Source organism: Ranitomeya variabilis, chromosome 4, assembly GCF_051348905.1.
Source record: "Ranitomeya variabilis isolate aRanVar5 chromosome 4, aRanVar5.hap1, whole genome shotgun sequence".
Taxonomy (NCBI): domain Eukaryota; kingdom Metazoa; phylum Chordata; class Amphibia; order Anura; family Dendrobatidae; genus Ranitomeya; species Ranitomeya variabilis.
The window spans coordinates 564,214,419-564,230,930 of NC_135235.1; the positions used below are offsets into that span (position 1 = coordinate 564,214,419).

The following is a 16,512-nucleotide window of genomic DNA, read 5'->3' on the forward strand; positions in this document are numbered from 1 at the left end:
ACCCGGGCCACCAAATCGGACCCAGAGTGACCCGGGCCACCAAATCGGACCCAGAGTGACCCGGGCCACCAAATCGGACCCAGAGTGACCCGGGCCACCAAATCGGACCCAGAGTGACTCGGGCCACCAAATCGGACCCAGAGTGACCCGGCCCACCAAATCGGACCCAGATTGACCCGGCCCACCAAATCGGACCCAGAGTGAACGCCAAATCGGACCCAGAGTGGCGCCGCCCGCCAAATCGGACCCAGAGTGGCGCCGCCCGCCAAATCGGACCCAGAGTGGCGCCGCCCGCCAAATCGGACCCAGAGTGGCGCCGCCCGCCAAATCGGACCCAGAGTGGCGCCGCCCACCAAATCGGACCCAGTGTGGCGCCGCCCGCCAAATCGGACCCAGAGTGGCGCCGCCCGCCAAATCGGACCCAGAGCGGCGCCGCCCGCCAAATCGGACCCAGAGTGGCGCCGCCCGCCAAATCGGACCCAGAGTGGCGCCGCCCGCCAAATCGGACCCAGAGTGGTGCCACCCGCCAAATCGGACCCAGAGTGGCGCCGCCCGCCAAATCGGACCCAGAGTGGTGCCACCCGCCAAATCGGACCCAGAGTGGCGCCACCCGCCAAATCGGACCCAGAGTGGCGCCGCCCGCCAAATCGGACCCAGAGTGGCGCCGCCCGCCAAATCGGACCCAGAGTGACGCCGCCCGCCAAATCGGACCCAGTGTGGCGCCGCCCGCCAAATCGGACCCAGAGTGGCGCCGCCCGCCAAATCGGAACCAGAGTGACCCGGCCCACCAAATCGGACCCAGAGTGACCCGGGCCACCAAATCGGACCCAGAGTGACCCGGGCCACCAAATCGGACCCAGAGTGACCCGGCCCACCAAATCGGACCCAGAGTGACCCGGCCCACCAAATCGGACCCAGATTGACCCGGCCCACCAAATCGGACCCAGTGTGAACGCCAAATCGGACCCAGAGTGGCGCCGCCCGCCAAATCGGACCAAGAGTGGCGCCACCCGCCAAATCGGACCCAGAGTGGCGCCGCCCGCCAAATCGGACCCAGAGTGGCGCCGCCCGCCAAATCGGACCCAGAGTGGCGCCGCCCGCCAAATCGGACCCAGTGTGGCGCCGCCCGCCAAATCGGACCCAGAGTGGCGCCGCCCGCCAAATCGGACCCAGAGTGGCGCCGCCCGCCAAATCGGACCCAGAGTGGCGCCGCCCGCCAAATCGGACCCAGAGTGGCGCCGCCCGCCAAATCGGACCCAGAGTGGTGCCACCCGCCAAATCGGACCCAGAGTGGCGCCGCCCGCCAAATCGGACCCAGAGTGGCGCCGCCCGCCAAATCGGACCCAGAGTGGCGCCGCCCACCAAATCGGACCCAGAGTGACCCGGCCCACCAAATCGGACCCAGAGTGACCCGGCCCACCAAATCGGACCCAGAGTGACCCGGGCCACCAAATCGGACCCAGAGTGACCCGGGCCACCAAATCGGACCCAGAGTGACCCGGGCCACCAAATCGGACCCAGAGTGACCCGGGCCACCAAATCGGACCCAGAGTGACCCGGGCCACCAAATCGGACCCAGAGTGACCCGGGCCACCAAATCGGACCCAGAGTGACCCGGGCCACCAAATCGGACCCAGAGTGACCCGGGCCACCAAATCGGACCCAGAGTGACCCGAGCCACCAAATCGGACCCAGAGTGACCCGGGCCACCAAATCGGACCCAGAGTGACCCGGGCCACCAAATCGGACCCAGAGTGACCCGGGCCACCAAATCGGACCCAGAGTGACCCGGGCCACCAAATCGGGCCCAGAGTGACCCGGGCCACCAAATCGGACCCAGAGTGACCCGGGCCACCAAATCGGACCCAGAGTGACCCGGGCCACCAAATCGGACCCAGAGTTACCCGGGCCACCAAATGGGACCCAGAGTGACCCGGGCCACCAAATGGGACCCAGAGTGACCCGGGCCACCAAATGGGACCCAGAGTGACCCGGGTCACCAAATGGGACCCAGAGTGACCCGGGCCACCAAATGGGACCCAGAGTGGCGCCGACCACCAAACCGGACCCAGAGTGGCGCCGCCCGCCAAATCGGACCCAGAGTGGCGCCGCCCGCCAAATCGGACCCAGAGTGGCGCCGCCCGCCAAATCGGACCCAGTGTGGCGCCGCCCGCCAAATCGGACCCAGAGTGGCGCCGAACGCCAAATCGGACCCAGTGTGGCGCCGCCCGCCAAATCGGACCCGGAGTGGCGCCGCCTGCCAAATCGGACCCAGAGTGGCGCCGCCCGCCAAATCGGACCCAGAGTGGCGCCGCCCGCCAAATCGGACCCAGAGTGACCCGGGCCACCAACTCGGACCCAGAGTGACGCGGGCCACCAAATCGGACCCAGAGTGACCCGGGCCACCAAATCGGACCCAGGGTGACCCGGGCCACCAAATCGGACCCAGAGTGACCCGGGCCACCAAATCGGACCCAGGGTGACCCGGGCCACCAAACCGGACCCAGAGTGACCCGGGCCACCAAATCGGTCCCAGAGTGACCCGGCCCACCAAATCGGACCCAGAGTGACTCGGGCCACCAAATCGGACCCAGAGTGACCCGGGCCACCAAATCGGACCCAGAGTGACCCGGGCCACCAAATCGGACCCAGAGTGACCCGGGCCACCAAATCGGACCCAGAGTGACCCGGGCCACCAAATCGGACCCAGGGTGACCCGGGCCACCAAACCGGACCCAGAGTGACCCGGGCCACCAAATCGGACCCAGAGTGACCCGGCCCACCAAATCGGACCCAGAGTGACTCGGGCCACCAAATCGGACCCAGAGTGACCCGGGCCACCAAATCGGACCCAGAGTGACCCGGGCCACCAAATCGGACCCAGAGTGACCCGGGCCACCAAATCGGACCCAGAGTGACCCGGGCCACCAAATCGGACCCAGAGTGACCCGGGCCACCAAATCGGACCCAGAGTGACCCGGGCCACCAAATCGGACCCAGAGTGACCCGGGCCACCAAATCGGACCCAGAGTGACCCGGCCCACCAAATCGGACCCAGAGTGACCCGGGCCACCAAATCGGACCCAGAGTGACCCGGGCCACCAAATCGGACCCAGAGTGACCCGGGCCACCAAATCAGGCCCCGAGTGACCCGGGCCACCAAATCGGACCCAGAGTGGCGCCGCCCACCAAATCGGGCCCAGTGTGGCGCCGCCCGCCAAATCGGACCCGGAGTGGCGCCGCCCGCCAAATCGGACCCGGAGTGGCGCCGCCCGCCAAATCGGACCCGGAGTGGCGCCGCCCACCAAATCGGACCCCGTGTGGCGCCGCCCGCCAAATCGGACCCAGAGTGACCCGGGCCACCAACTCGGACCCAGAGTGACCCGGGCCACCAAATCGGACCCAGAGTGACCCGGCCCACCAAATCGGACCCAGAGTCACCCGGCCCACCAAATCGGACCCAGAGTTACCCGGGCCACCAAATCGGACCCAGAGTGACCCGGGCCACCAAATCGGACCCAGAGTGACCCGGCCCACCAAATCGGACCCAGAGTGACCCGGCCCACCAAATCGGACCCAGAGTGACCCGGCCCACCAAATCGGACCCAGAGTGACCCGGCCCACCAAATCGGACCCAGAGTGACCCAGCCCACCAAATCGGACCCAGAGTGACCCGGCCCACCAAATCGGACCCAGAGTGGCCTCAACCCTGAGGGGCTACAACTACCAAACCAGCGCCTGAGGGGCACCCAAGTGTGAAAGTCTTGCAGGGGCAGCCCGGGCACCATTCCAAAGCACTATCTGTAGTTCCTTCAGGAAATACCCATCTAGTTTTTGTTTTGTAACCTCATTGAGCTTTGAACTTCATAGCCAGGTGTATGCAATCATGAGAAAAGCTACTTAAAGTGGCCACTTGCAAGTTGTTCTCCTGTTTGAATCTCCTCTGAAGAGTGGCATCATGGGCTTCTCCAAAACAACTGTCAACAAACAAAGATTATTCAACATAGTTGTTCAGGGGAAGGATACAAAAAGCTGTCTAAGAGATTTAACCTGTCAATTTCCACTGTGAGCAACATAGTAAGGAAATGGAAGAACACAGGTACAGTTCTTGTTAAGGCCAGAAGTGGCAGGCCAAGAAAAACATCAGCAAGGCAGAGAAGAAGAATGGTGAGATCAGTCAAGGACAATCCTCAGACCACCTCCAGAGAGCTGCAGCATCAACTTGCTGCAGATGGTGTCACTGTGCATCGGTCAACTATACAACGCACTTTGCACAAGGAGACGCTGTATGGGAGAGTGATGCGAAAGAAGCCGTTTCTGCAAGCACGCCACAAACAGAATCGGCTGAGGTATGCAAAAGCACATTTGGAGAAGCCAATTTCTTTTTGGAAGAGGGTCCTGTGGACTGATGAAACCAAGATTAAGTTGTTTGGTCAGACAAAAAGGCGTTATGCATGGCGGCAAAAAAACACAGCATTCCAAGAAAAACGCTTGCTACCCACAGTAAAATTTGGTGGAGGTTCCATCATGCTTTGGGGCTGTGTGGCCAATGCCGGCACCGGGAATCTTGTTAAAGTTGAGGGACGCATGGATTCCTCTCAGTATCAGCAGATTCTTGACAGTAATGTTCATGAATCAGAGACAAAGTTGAAGTTACACAGGGGATTAATCTTTCAGCAAGACAATGATCCAAAACACCGCTCCAAATCTACTCAGGCATTCATGCAGAGGAACAATTACACTGTTCTGGAATGGCCATCCCAGTCCCCAGACCTGAATATCATTGAACATCTGTGGGATCATTTGAAGAGGGCTGTCCATGCTCGGCGACCATCAAACTTAACTGAACTGGAATTGTTTTGTAAAGAGGAATGGTCAAAAATACCTTCATCCAGGATCCAGGAACTCATTAAAAGCTACAGGAAGCGACTAGAGGCTGTTATTTTTGCAAAAGGAGGATCTACTAAATATTAATGTCACTTTTCTGGTGAGGTGCCCATACTTATGCACCTGTCAAATTTTGTTTGAATGCAGATTGCACATTTTTTGTTAGTACAATAAACCTCATTTCAAGGCAGAAACATTACTGTGTCCAACACTTATTAGATATATGAAACTGAAATAGCTGTTGCAAAAAAAACAATTTTTATAAAAGAAATGTACATATACAGAGATATGTCACACAAAATACTTAATAAGTAACATTTCCCACATGTCTACTTTACATCAGCACAATTTTGGAACCAAATTTTTTTTTGTTAGGGAGTTATAAGGGTTAAAAGTTGACCAACAATTTCTCATTTTTACAACACCATTTTTTTTTTAGGGACCACATTTCATTTGAAGTCATTTTGAGGGGTCTATATGATAGAAAATAACCAAGTGTGACACCATTCTAAAAACTGCACCCCTCAAGGTTCTCAAAACTACATTCAAGAAGCTTATTAACCCTTCAGGTGTTTCACAGGAATTTTTGGAATGTTTAAATAAAAATGAACATTTAACTTTTTTTCACAAAACATTTACTTCAGCTCCAATTTGTTTTATTTTACCAAGGGTAACAGGAGAAAATGGACTGCAAATCTTGTTGTAAAATTTGTCCTGAGTACGCTGATACCCCATATGTGGGGGTAAACCACTGTTTGGGCGCATGGCAGAGCTTGGAAGCGAAGGAGCATCATTTGACTTTTCAATGCAAAATTGACAGGAATTGAGATGGGACGCCATGTTGCGTTTGGAGAGCCACTGATGTGACTAAACATTGAACCCCCCCACAAGTGACACCGTTTTGGAAAGTAGACCCCTAAGGAACCTATCTAGATGTGTGGTGAGCACTAAGACCCATTAAGTGATTCACAGAAGTTTATAATGCAGAGCCGCAAAAATAAAAAATCATATTTTTTTTCACAAAAATTATCTTTTCGCCCCCAATTTTTTATTTTTCCAAGGGTAAGAGAAGAAATTGGACTGCAATAGTTGTTGTACAATTTGCCCTGAGTACGCCGATACCCCATATGTGGGGGTAAACCACTGTTTGGGCACATGGGAGAGCTCGGAAGGGAAGGAGCGCCGTTTGACTTTTCAATGCAAAATTGACAGGAATTGAGATGGGACGCCATGTTGCGTTTGGAGAGCCACTGATGTGCCTAAACATTGAAACCCCCCACAAGTGACACCATTTTGGAAAGTAGACCCCCTAAGGAACTCATCTAGATGTGTTGTGAGAGCTTTAAACCCCCAAGTGTTTCACTACAGTTTATAACGCAGAGCCGTGAAAATAAAAATTCGTGTTTTTTTCCACAAAAATTATTCTTTAGCCCCCAGTTTTGTATTTTTCCAAGGGTAACAGTTGAAATTGGACCCCAAAAGTTGTTGTCCAATTTGTCCTGAGTACGCTGATACCCTATATGTGGGGGGGAACCACCGTTTGAGCGCATGGCAGAGCTCGGAAGGGAAGGAGCGTCATTTGGAATGCAGACTTAGATGGATTGGTCTGCAGGCATCACATTGCGTTTGCAGAGCCCCTAATGTACCTAAACAGAAGAAACCCCCCACAAGTGACCCCATATTGGAAACTAGACCCCCCAAGGAACTTATATAGATGTGTTGTGAGAACTTTGAAACCCCAAGTGTTTCACTACAGTTTATAACACAGAGCCGTGAAAATAAAAAATCTTTTTTTTTTCCACAAAAATTATTTTTTAGACCCCAGTTTTGTATTTTCCCAAGGGTAACAGGAGAAATTGGACCCCAAAAGTTGTTGTCCAATGTGTCCTGAGTACGTTGATACCCCATATGTTGGGGTAAACCGCTGTTTGGGCGCACGGGAGAGCTCGGAATGGAAAGAACAGTGTTTTACTTTTTCAACACAGAATTAGCTGAAATTGAGATCGGATGCCATGTCGCGTTTGGAGAGCCCCTGATGTGCCTAAACAGTGGAAACCCCCCAATTTTAACTGAAACCCTAATCCAAACACATCGCTAACCCTAATCCCAACGGTAACCCTAACCACACCCCTAACCCTGACACACCCCTAACCCTAATCCCAACCCTATTCCCAACCGTAAATGTAATCCAAACCCTAACCCTAACTTTAGCCCCAACCCTAACTGTAGCCTTAACCCTAGCCCCAACCCTAACCCTAGCCCTAACCCTTACCCTAGCCCTTACCCTAGCCCTAACCCTAGCCCTAACCCTAACCCTAAATCTAGCCCTAACCCTAACCCTAATGGGAAAATAGAAATAAATACATTTTTTTAATTTTTAGCTAACTAAGGGGGTGATGAAGGGGGGTTTGATTTACTTTTATAGCGGGTTTTTTAGCGGATTTTTATGATTGGCAGCCGTCACACACTGAAAGACGCTTTTTATTGCAAAAAATATTTTTTGCGTTACCACATTTTGAGAGCTATAATTTTTCCATATTTTGGTCCACAGAGTCATGTGAGGTCTTGTTTTTTGCGGGACGAGTTGTCGTTTTTATTGGTAACATTTTCGGGCATGTGACATTTTTTGATCGCTTTTTATTCCGACTTTTGTGAGGCAGAATGACCAAAAACCAGCTATTCATGAATTTCTTTTGGGGGAGGCGTTTATACCGTTCCGCGTTTGGTAAAATGGATAAAGCAGTTTTATTCTTCGTGTCAGTACGATTACAGCGATACCTCATTTATTTCATTTTTTTATGTTTTGGCGCTTTTATACGATAAAAACTATTTTATAGAAAAAATAATTATTTTTGCATCACTTTATTCTGAGGACTATAACTTTTTTATCTTTTCTTTGATGATGCTGTATGGCAGCTCGTTTTTTGCGGGACAAGATGATGTTTTCAGCGGTATCATGGTTATTTATATCCGTCTTTTTAATCGCGTGTTATTCCACTTTTTGTTTGCCGGTATGATAATAAAGCGTTGTTTTTTGCCTTTTTTTTTGGGCGGTGTTCACTGAAGGGGTTAACTAGTGGGACAGTTTTATAGGTCGGGTCGTTACAGACGCGGCGATACTAAATATGTGTACTTTTATTGTTTTTTTTATTTAGATAACGAAATGTATTTATAGGAACAATATATTTTTTTTGGGGGGGGGAATTTTTTTGGGAATTTTTTTTTTTTGTACACGTGAATATTTTTTTTTTTACACTATAACATTGCCCCAGGGGGGGGCATCATGTTATAGTGTAAGATCGCCGATCTGACACTTTGCTGTGCACTGTGTCAGATCGGCGATCTGAAGTGCACAGATCCAGGCTTCCCGGCGCCTGCTCTGAGCAGGCGCAGTGAAGCCACCTCCCTGCAGTACCCGGATGCCGCAGCCAACTTGGATCCGGGCCTGCTGCAGGGAGGAGGAGGTAAGAGACCCTTGGAGCAACGCGATCACATCGCGTTGCTCCGGAGGTCTCAGGGAAGCACGCAGGGAGCCCCCTCCCTGCGCGATGCTTCCCTATACCGCCGGAACACTGCGATCATGTTTGATCGCAGTGTGCCGGGGGTTAATGTGCCGGGAGCGGTCCGTGACTGCTCCTAGCACACAGTGCCGGATGTCAGCTGCGATAGTCAGCTGACACCCGGCCGCGATCGGCTGCGCTCCCCCCGTGAGCGCGGCCGATCGCATATGACGTACTATCCCGTCGGTGGTCATACGGGCCCACCCGGATGGGATAGTACGTCAGATGTCTGAAAGGGGTTAACATTACATCTTTTTACTATTGATGCTGCATAGGCTGCATCAATAGTAAAAAGTTGGTCACACAGGGTTAATAGCAGCGTTAACGGACTGCGTTACACCGCGGCATAACGCAGTGTAATGCAGCCATTAACCCTGTGTGAGCGCTGACTGGAGGGGAGTATGGAGGGGGCACTGACAGAGAGTAGGAAGGGGCGAATTCACGGTCGGACTGTGCCTGTCGTGACCAATCAGCGACGCAGGATTTCTGTTACAGACAGATGGAAGTGACCCTTAGACAATTATATAGAAAGATTATATATAAATATATTATGGTTATAGTCTATCCTAAGGATAGATGTAAGGAGGTGACAGAGTCCGTCAGGTGGACACTGTACGCATGTATCACTTACGGCACCTTGACGTTACTAATGTTAATGTGTTGTTGCTGTATTGTTTATGTACTGTAATGTGATGTATTTAATGTGTGTTAGGCTAGATTCATATTTGCGTTCCTATGCGCTGCGGATGGCTGCCTACTTCTCCCTTTCTTCCTCCCTGAAGCTCCGCCAACACTCCACCTACTTCTGTATGTGTCCTGCGTTTCCCTGCGCATCCGCATACAACGCATGTCCCTCATACCCAATGTTAAAGATAGGTACGTAGGGAAACGCAGGACGCATACAGAAGTAGGCGGAGCTTCAGGGAGGAGAAAGGATAAAGTACGCAGCCATCCATAGCCCTCCTGAATGCAAATGTGAAACCAGCCTTATGTATAGAAGAAGGGAGAGTATAGAAGATAGCCTAGGGTAATATCGGGGTTAGGTTAGTGGGGCATATTAGTTTAGGAATAGACAGCATAGGGAGTTGGAGCGGCCCCCAAACGCAGGGCAGCGGGGTACTCGGTACCGGGTCTCTCTCTCGGTTCTGGGGATGTCATGGTGGCCTGACCCGGTCCGTGGCCCTGCTAAGGGGCACCCAATTAAAGATGTAGGTGACGGTGTAGGTCGCAGTAAATAACGAGGACACAGGGTTGCAGTCTCTTTACCTCTTTACTGAAGGCTTCGGCATCCACAATCCAGAGCACTGCTAACAGGGCTGGCTGAGACCGGCCGGTCCGAAGGCACGTCCAGAGTTCCCTTTGCAGGTGGAAATCAGTAGCCTACCTACTAGCGCCTGGGTGTTGTAGTACCTCCCTGCTGAGCACCACGGGATAGTCCTCACAACTGTCGTGTATGTTTCTGTTCTCTCTCCGTCCCCCAGATGATATGGATAGGACGCACCCGTATGACGGGGTAGGCCTGGAGTTATTTTATAGGGACCCTAGAGACGCCCCTCTCCCACAATTGCCTCCGTTGTCTTCATTAGGTGTAAAAGGTGAGACAGCCAACCTAAAGTTAACTGCCCTGCCATTGGTTCAAAGTAATGCGTAGTCTATTACTTTCTCGGCGTTCCGGCCACCAGCTATGCACCTCAGTAGGATGTTGCCAATCTCGGGGCACGACTCCTACTGGTTCTATCGGCTTTGTGCTGTGATCTCGTTTCTCACTTCTCCACAATATACTTTTCTTCGTGTCCTTTCTTAAGATGCCGCCGCAATGAGGTGCAGGCATGGCTCCGTAACAATCTGTCCTTTCGCTAGGCCACTGTCAGGATCCCACCCCTGACAGGGACCCCCCTGAGTCTTCCCAAGCAACGCTCTCCTCTCACTAGATGTTACCTGGGCAAAACCCAGTCAGCTTCTCTCTAACTTCCTATCCAAACCCCAGTTTTACCAAAGTGTGAGGAGTGGCCTAATACATAGAACCCTTTGCTCCCCCTGGTGGCTGGAGTGTGAAGTGTAATGTGTGACTGTGATACCTGGTCAGGTGAACTCCTTTAGTGCAATCAGACGTAACATCGCTCCCCTTAGTGGCAGAGCGACATTACTGCAACGACCAGGACTCTGGGGCGCTGCAGGTTTTCCAGTGGGGATGAGTTATGGTGCAGTGCAGAGCATTGAGGATGTAGTGAGGCACTTCCTGGTTTAGCTCTGTCAGGATGCAGCAGTGAACAGTGATAGTATGCCAGCTGTGGGGATAAAGCTGCTGCGGCAGGAAGGGGCCCCAGGCTGAGCAACATGCTAGCTGTCACCACCTTCAATGGTAACCCACCCAATGAGGATCTGTGGCCTAAGGCCGGGATTAGGCGCAGCTGAGATGGCAAGCCTTCCACTTTCTCCTACTGAGTCCGGATGAGGGGAATGGGAGGAAGCTGGTTGACCTAGAGGCACAGGTGTCACAGACGGGACAGGAATTGTCCAGGAGAGAGATAGAAATGGCAAGAAGAGCCAGAGATTGCCCGGTCGGACAGGGATTGTCCAGGGGGCCAGAGCTGATCGACAGGAAGAACAGAGATTGTCAGGGAAAGCCTCAGGATTGACACTGCAAAAGAATGGTATGGCATCAGTGATGAAAACCCTTTGTTTAAGTAAAATTGTACTGTTGAGCATGAACATGGAGTCTGGAGTGATTTGTGGGATCCGTGGATCTGAAGCTGGAGTGACCGAGAACGATGGGACTTCCGCAACTGATGTGAGTGTTCTGCTGCACATGCAGCAGAAGGGACATTGTATTTCATCTGTGGGGCGCCATGGTGTGGGAACACTACAGCCCGTTGCCACGACTACCACCCTGGCCGTCTTACATAGGTCATCAATATGCTGTAGCCAGACATTTCCTTTAATACTTTTAAAAGGATGAAATACTAATTTTTAACTCTCTTACAAGTTTTTCTATACCCTGTGCAAATGTTCCACTTGCTGCCCAGCTCTGCCCAAGACAAAGTAATTGGTTGGAACCCGGAGGGCACATACCCATGCAGATTCCTCTTCCTGTAAAACTATTATATATCTTTGCCATGTTTTGCGTATTTGTATTTCTTACTATAAGTTAATTTGCTACGATAATGATTCTACCAGGAAAGGGGTTAAATTATCCTTTGCCAAGCAGCTAATTAAACTTCTTCTTCTTCTGCCAGGATAACTGGCTGCACGTTGTGCTACATCTTAACCCCTTTTGGCAGCAAGAATAATAGCAGAGGATAGGACTGTTTATACAGTGTATGAAAAATGACTTGCTGGGTTACTGCTCAGTATCTCAGGCAGCACAGATTAGACTGAGAGTAAAATACTTTGTGAAGTACTTGACGTTAATAGCTGATACTGGCATCCATTTGCTGGAGTTGCCAATTCCTCCGTCTGTTATGACAAAAATATGTGTTCCTAATGGATGTGGACACTGTACACCGGGTACAACTACCAGTGTATTTCCTATACTCAGAATTTTCCTACAATGAAAGACATCACTAAGACCACCACCAAAGGACTAATCCCCCCCCACTCAGTTTCTTCAAATGACTCCCTAACTGATATCACTTTCAAAGTCTTTACATTCTTTAGAAGATCGCTTTTAAAATCCACCTGGCAGTGATGCTATAGAGAGGGCAGCACTTGTCAATTCGCCCAGGTTTTTGAACACATTAAAGGCAATTTTTTCCGTTTTTATTTTCTTTGAAGATGTTTTCTACAATGCTCCTCTTCTATAGTTTCCCCTGTTTTAGTGATGAGCAAACATGCTCCCCACTGCTCGGGGTGCTCGGGTATGCTCGCTACTCAATCGAATATCACGGCTGCGCGAGCGCCATGCTCTGATCCCCGCCTCGCATGTTTTGCGACTGTTAGACAGCCAATAAATATGCAGGGATTGCCTGCCATACACGGTAATGTCGTAGTTATGTTGGCTACTGGCATTACTGTGATTGGCTGGCTGCATCGCGTTATCAGATCAAATATAAGACCCGGTGACGTGATGATCGGCACACTCTCCTCTGAAAGAAGTTCAGGCAGAGTTGATCTAGAAGGGACAGGCATATACACTGTGTTCCAAATTATTATGCAAATTGGATTTAAGTGTCATAAAGATTTAATTGTTTTGTTTTTCAAATAAACTCATGGATGGTATTGTGTCTCAGGGCTCAATGGATCACTGAAATCAATCTTAAACACAAGAGAATTGGCTTTCCAGGTGATTCTAATTAAAGGAAAACTACTTAAAAATGATGTTCCACATTATTAAGCAGGTAACAGTTTTCAAGTAACATGGGAAAGAAAAAAGATCTCTCTGATGCTGAAAAGCATCAAATAGTGCAATGCCTTGGTGAAGGGATGAAAACATTAGAAATTTCCCGAAAACCTAAGCGTGATCATCATACTGTTAAGAGATTTGTGGCTGTATCTGAGCACAGATGTGTTTGTGCTGATAAAGGCATAATGAGGAAGATTTCTGCCAGGCAAGTTCATTGGATTAAGAGAGCAGCTGCCAAAATACCATTACAAAGCAGCAAACAGTTATTTGAAGCTGCTGGTGCCTCTGGAGTCCCTCGAACCTCAATGTGTAGGATCCTTCAAAGGCTTGCTGTGGTGCATAAACCTACTATTCGGCCACCCCTAAACAGTGTTCACAAGCAGAAATGGTTGTATTGGGCCCACACATACATGAAGACTAATTCTTGTTTTCTGATAAGTGTTGAGCAACACTGGATGGTCCAAATGGATGCAGCAGTGGATGGTTGGTGGATGGCCACCATGTCTCAACAAGACTGCAACAACAGCAAGGGGGTGGAGGAGTCATGTCTTGGGCCGGAATCATGGAGAAACAGCTGGTAGGGCCCTTTAAGGTTCCTGAGGTGTGAAAATGACCTCTGCAAAGTACATAGAGTTTCTGACTGACAACTTTCCTCCATGGTATAAAAAGCAGAAACGTGCCTTCAGGAGCAAAATCATCTTCATGCATGACAAAGCACCATCTCATGCTGCAAAGAATACCTCATTGGCTGCTATGGGCATAAAAAGAGATAAACTCATGGTGTGGCCGCCATCTTCCCCTGACCACAACCCTATAGAAAACCTTTGGAGTATCATCAAGCAAAAGATCTATGAGGGTGGGAGGCAGTTCACATCAAAACAGCAGCTCTGGAGGCTATTCTGACTTCATGCAAAGAAATACAAGCAGAAACTCTCCAAAAACTCACAAGTTCAATGGATGCAAGAATTGTGAAGGTGATATTAAAGAATGGTTCCTATGGTAACATGTAACTTGGCCTGTTAGGATGTTTTGGAGTTAAATAGCTTTTTTGTTCAGTGAATGTGACCTCCTAATGCTGCAAATTCCACAAATGAGCATTTTCAGTTCTTTAAAACATATCAAATGTTTAGAAATTCTACTGTGCATAATAATTTGGAACAGTGCATATTAAGTTTTTATTCACTTTGGAGATTATACTGTTATCATTGGGAGGTTTCTTCAATAAAATTCGATGTATAATCTAACAGGTGATGACTTTTATTAGACTGACTGTCATTTGCACCGACCATTTAGGAAAATCAGAGAAAAATGTCATTTGCATAATAATTTGGAACATAGTGTAGACAGGGTTCAATTGCTATTTCAGTACTTGTATGCCACTGCTGCATTATTAAAACAAAAGTCCTTTGAAGGGCTAAATACTGTCTTTTCTCCAGTAAAACTGCTGTTACCTGCATTCAGTGTATGGATAGCTGGTGGAGGAGGGATAGTTTTGGATTAGAGGCATGTAGGCAGGGGTTATTGCAGGCCTGCACCGGAGACGCCGCTCCACCCTTCCTAAACTCAAATGTATTTGAGTCTTTCAGACATGAATACATTTGAACACTTTGGCAACGATACTGGGGTGGAGCAGAGCTCGTCAGTCCTGGCCCCGAAGTGCAGCAGGGTGGTGACGTCATCACGCTGCTGACATTATTACACTGCTGCTGGTGCTGAACCGCAGAGGTGCAGAGGACGCAGCGCTCCAGGAGACGAAGATGAAATGTTTGTTTTTTGCTTCGTCTTACTTTCCAGGGGCCTTTATGGAGCAATGATGGACATTATGGGGCAATAGGAAAGACTATGGAGGCTATTATAGAAGACCTTATGAAGCTATGGGGAACACTATGATGAACAATATGAGGCAATGATGAACATTATGGAGCAATTTGAGACACTATGGAGCCATTATAAGGAACATTATGATGCTATGAGGACCATTATGGAACAATGGGGGACATCATGGAGCAATGAAGGATACTATGGGGGACTTTATGGGGCAATTGGGAGCATTATGGGAAAATGGGGGACACTATGGGGCAATGGTGGACATCATGGGGCTATAAGGGGGATTGTGGATGGAGAGAGCACGGGATATGCAGAGAGGCTGGTGTGGAGATATTATGGAAAGGTGCAATTTGGGGGGACATTATGAAGAGGGGTAGTATGGGGAATACTATGGAGAAGGACAGTGTGAGAGGGATGTTTTGTACAGGAAGCACAGTGAGGGGCAATTATTTATTCAGGGCACAGCATTGGAAATATTTATATTTATGGGGCAGTATAATGATACTTTTATTTTTAAGAACAGCACCTCAGGATGTGCTGCTGAAGACGGAGAAGAGGGAAGTCTACAGAGACGTGCTCTGGGTGTAAAATCTCATCATGGTGTCTATTCTACACAGACGCAAAAGTAATGGGAACAACATGAATCAGAGAAGATGTCACCTATACATTTATTTTGATACTGAGTACGTCTCTTCAGTGCTTTGGTTCCTGTATGGTCGGCAGTCTGATGATGGCTGGTAACAACTCCCAGCATCTCCTTACCATTGGTACTAACCTTGGTGCTGTATACATTTACTGACTGTGGTTCTGGCTTTGCATTCATGTACTGATGGTGGTTTTGATGCTGCATTCATGTACTGATGGTGGTTCTTGCACCGCATACATGTGCTGATAGTGGTTTTGACCCTGTTGCAATACAGATTATATAAAATCACATTTAAAACAGGTCAATGCATTCCATTCATGCAAATGTTTTTCAGAAGGGGTGCCGATAGCACTTCCACTCCTTTACAAGGCATCTGAAATGGGGGCACTTTAGACCATATATCTAGACTGTGATTATCTGAGGGACTCCAGACAACTCCTCCAGACTGCTGTTTTAGGGAAACTACAATGGGAACCATTTCCTAATGAAACCAATATGTCTTTGAATAGAATTTTCACGTAGGATTTCTATTACTATTTAAACAAAGGAATAGTGCTCCTAAAAAGTTACAAAAGACTATTTCAGTACATATTCTGGTGTATAACCATGTTTGTACAATTCTGTAATAACAGAACATTAAAACATTCATACAGGCAAAAGTAGGGAGATCTACTCCAGGCATACTCAATAGTCTGACCCCTGTACTTCTATAATTGTAAAATGACTGAGTCAGTATAATCTATGGATATATTGTGAGAGTCCAGACACTGCCCAGTTCTACATGGGAATATCTGATGAGTGTCTCCCACAGCTCTTTGATCTTAGAGATTGACTTAATTTGATTCCCTTTATTGCCTTTCCTCAGCCAGATAACAAGTATAAAATTAAGCCTCTGCTAATTTAATGCATACGGCTAATCCCTCCGGTCCAGAAATACCTGAATGCTTAAAGGAAAAGTGTCTGATAAGCTCCTTACATCAGGGACGGTGTTATATAACAATTGGGTATACAAATAATTTCAAGAACCGAGGAAGGACATCGGAATAAGTCACTGACACAATATTATTCAACAAAAGGAATCTGCCCAAGTATTCAAATTCTTGTTATTGATACTTACGGTTCTGGTTCTCATCATCAACGTCCTTCAAAGTGGGGTCTGTGTAATATTGGAAAAGCCAATATCTATTTTATTCTTCTTAACGACAATCGGGATGCCAGTCTTACGGAAGGCAGCGCTGGTGTAAGATGTG

The 16,512-nt window shown here is 49.2% G+C and overlaps 1 long non-coding RNA gene across 1 annotated transcript in view; it reads right to left on the reverse strand.

The window, feature by feature from the left end:
- LOC143769165 (uncharacterized) overlaps positions 1-15,519 on the reverse strand; it is a 122,973-nt gene extending 107,454 nt beyond the window's left edge. Inside the window, exon 1 of the long non-coding RNA XR_013214239.1 lies at positions 15,392-15,519. This is a non-coding gene — a long non-coding RNA (uncharacterized LOC143769165). The remainder of the gene's footprint in view (positions 1-15,391) is intronic.
- Positions 15,520-16,512: the final 993 nt, after the last annotated feature.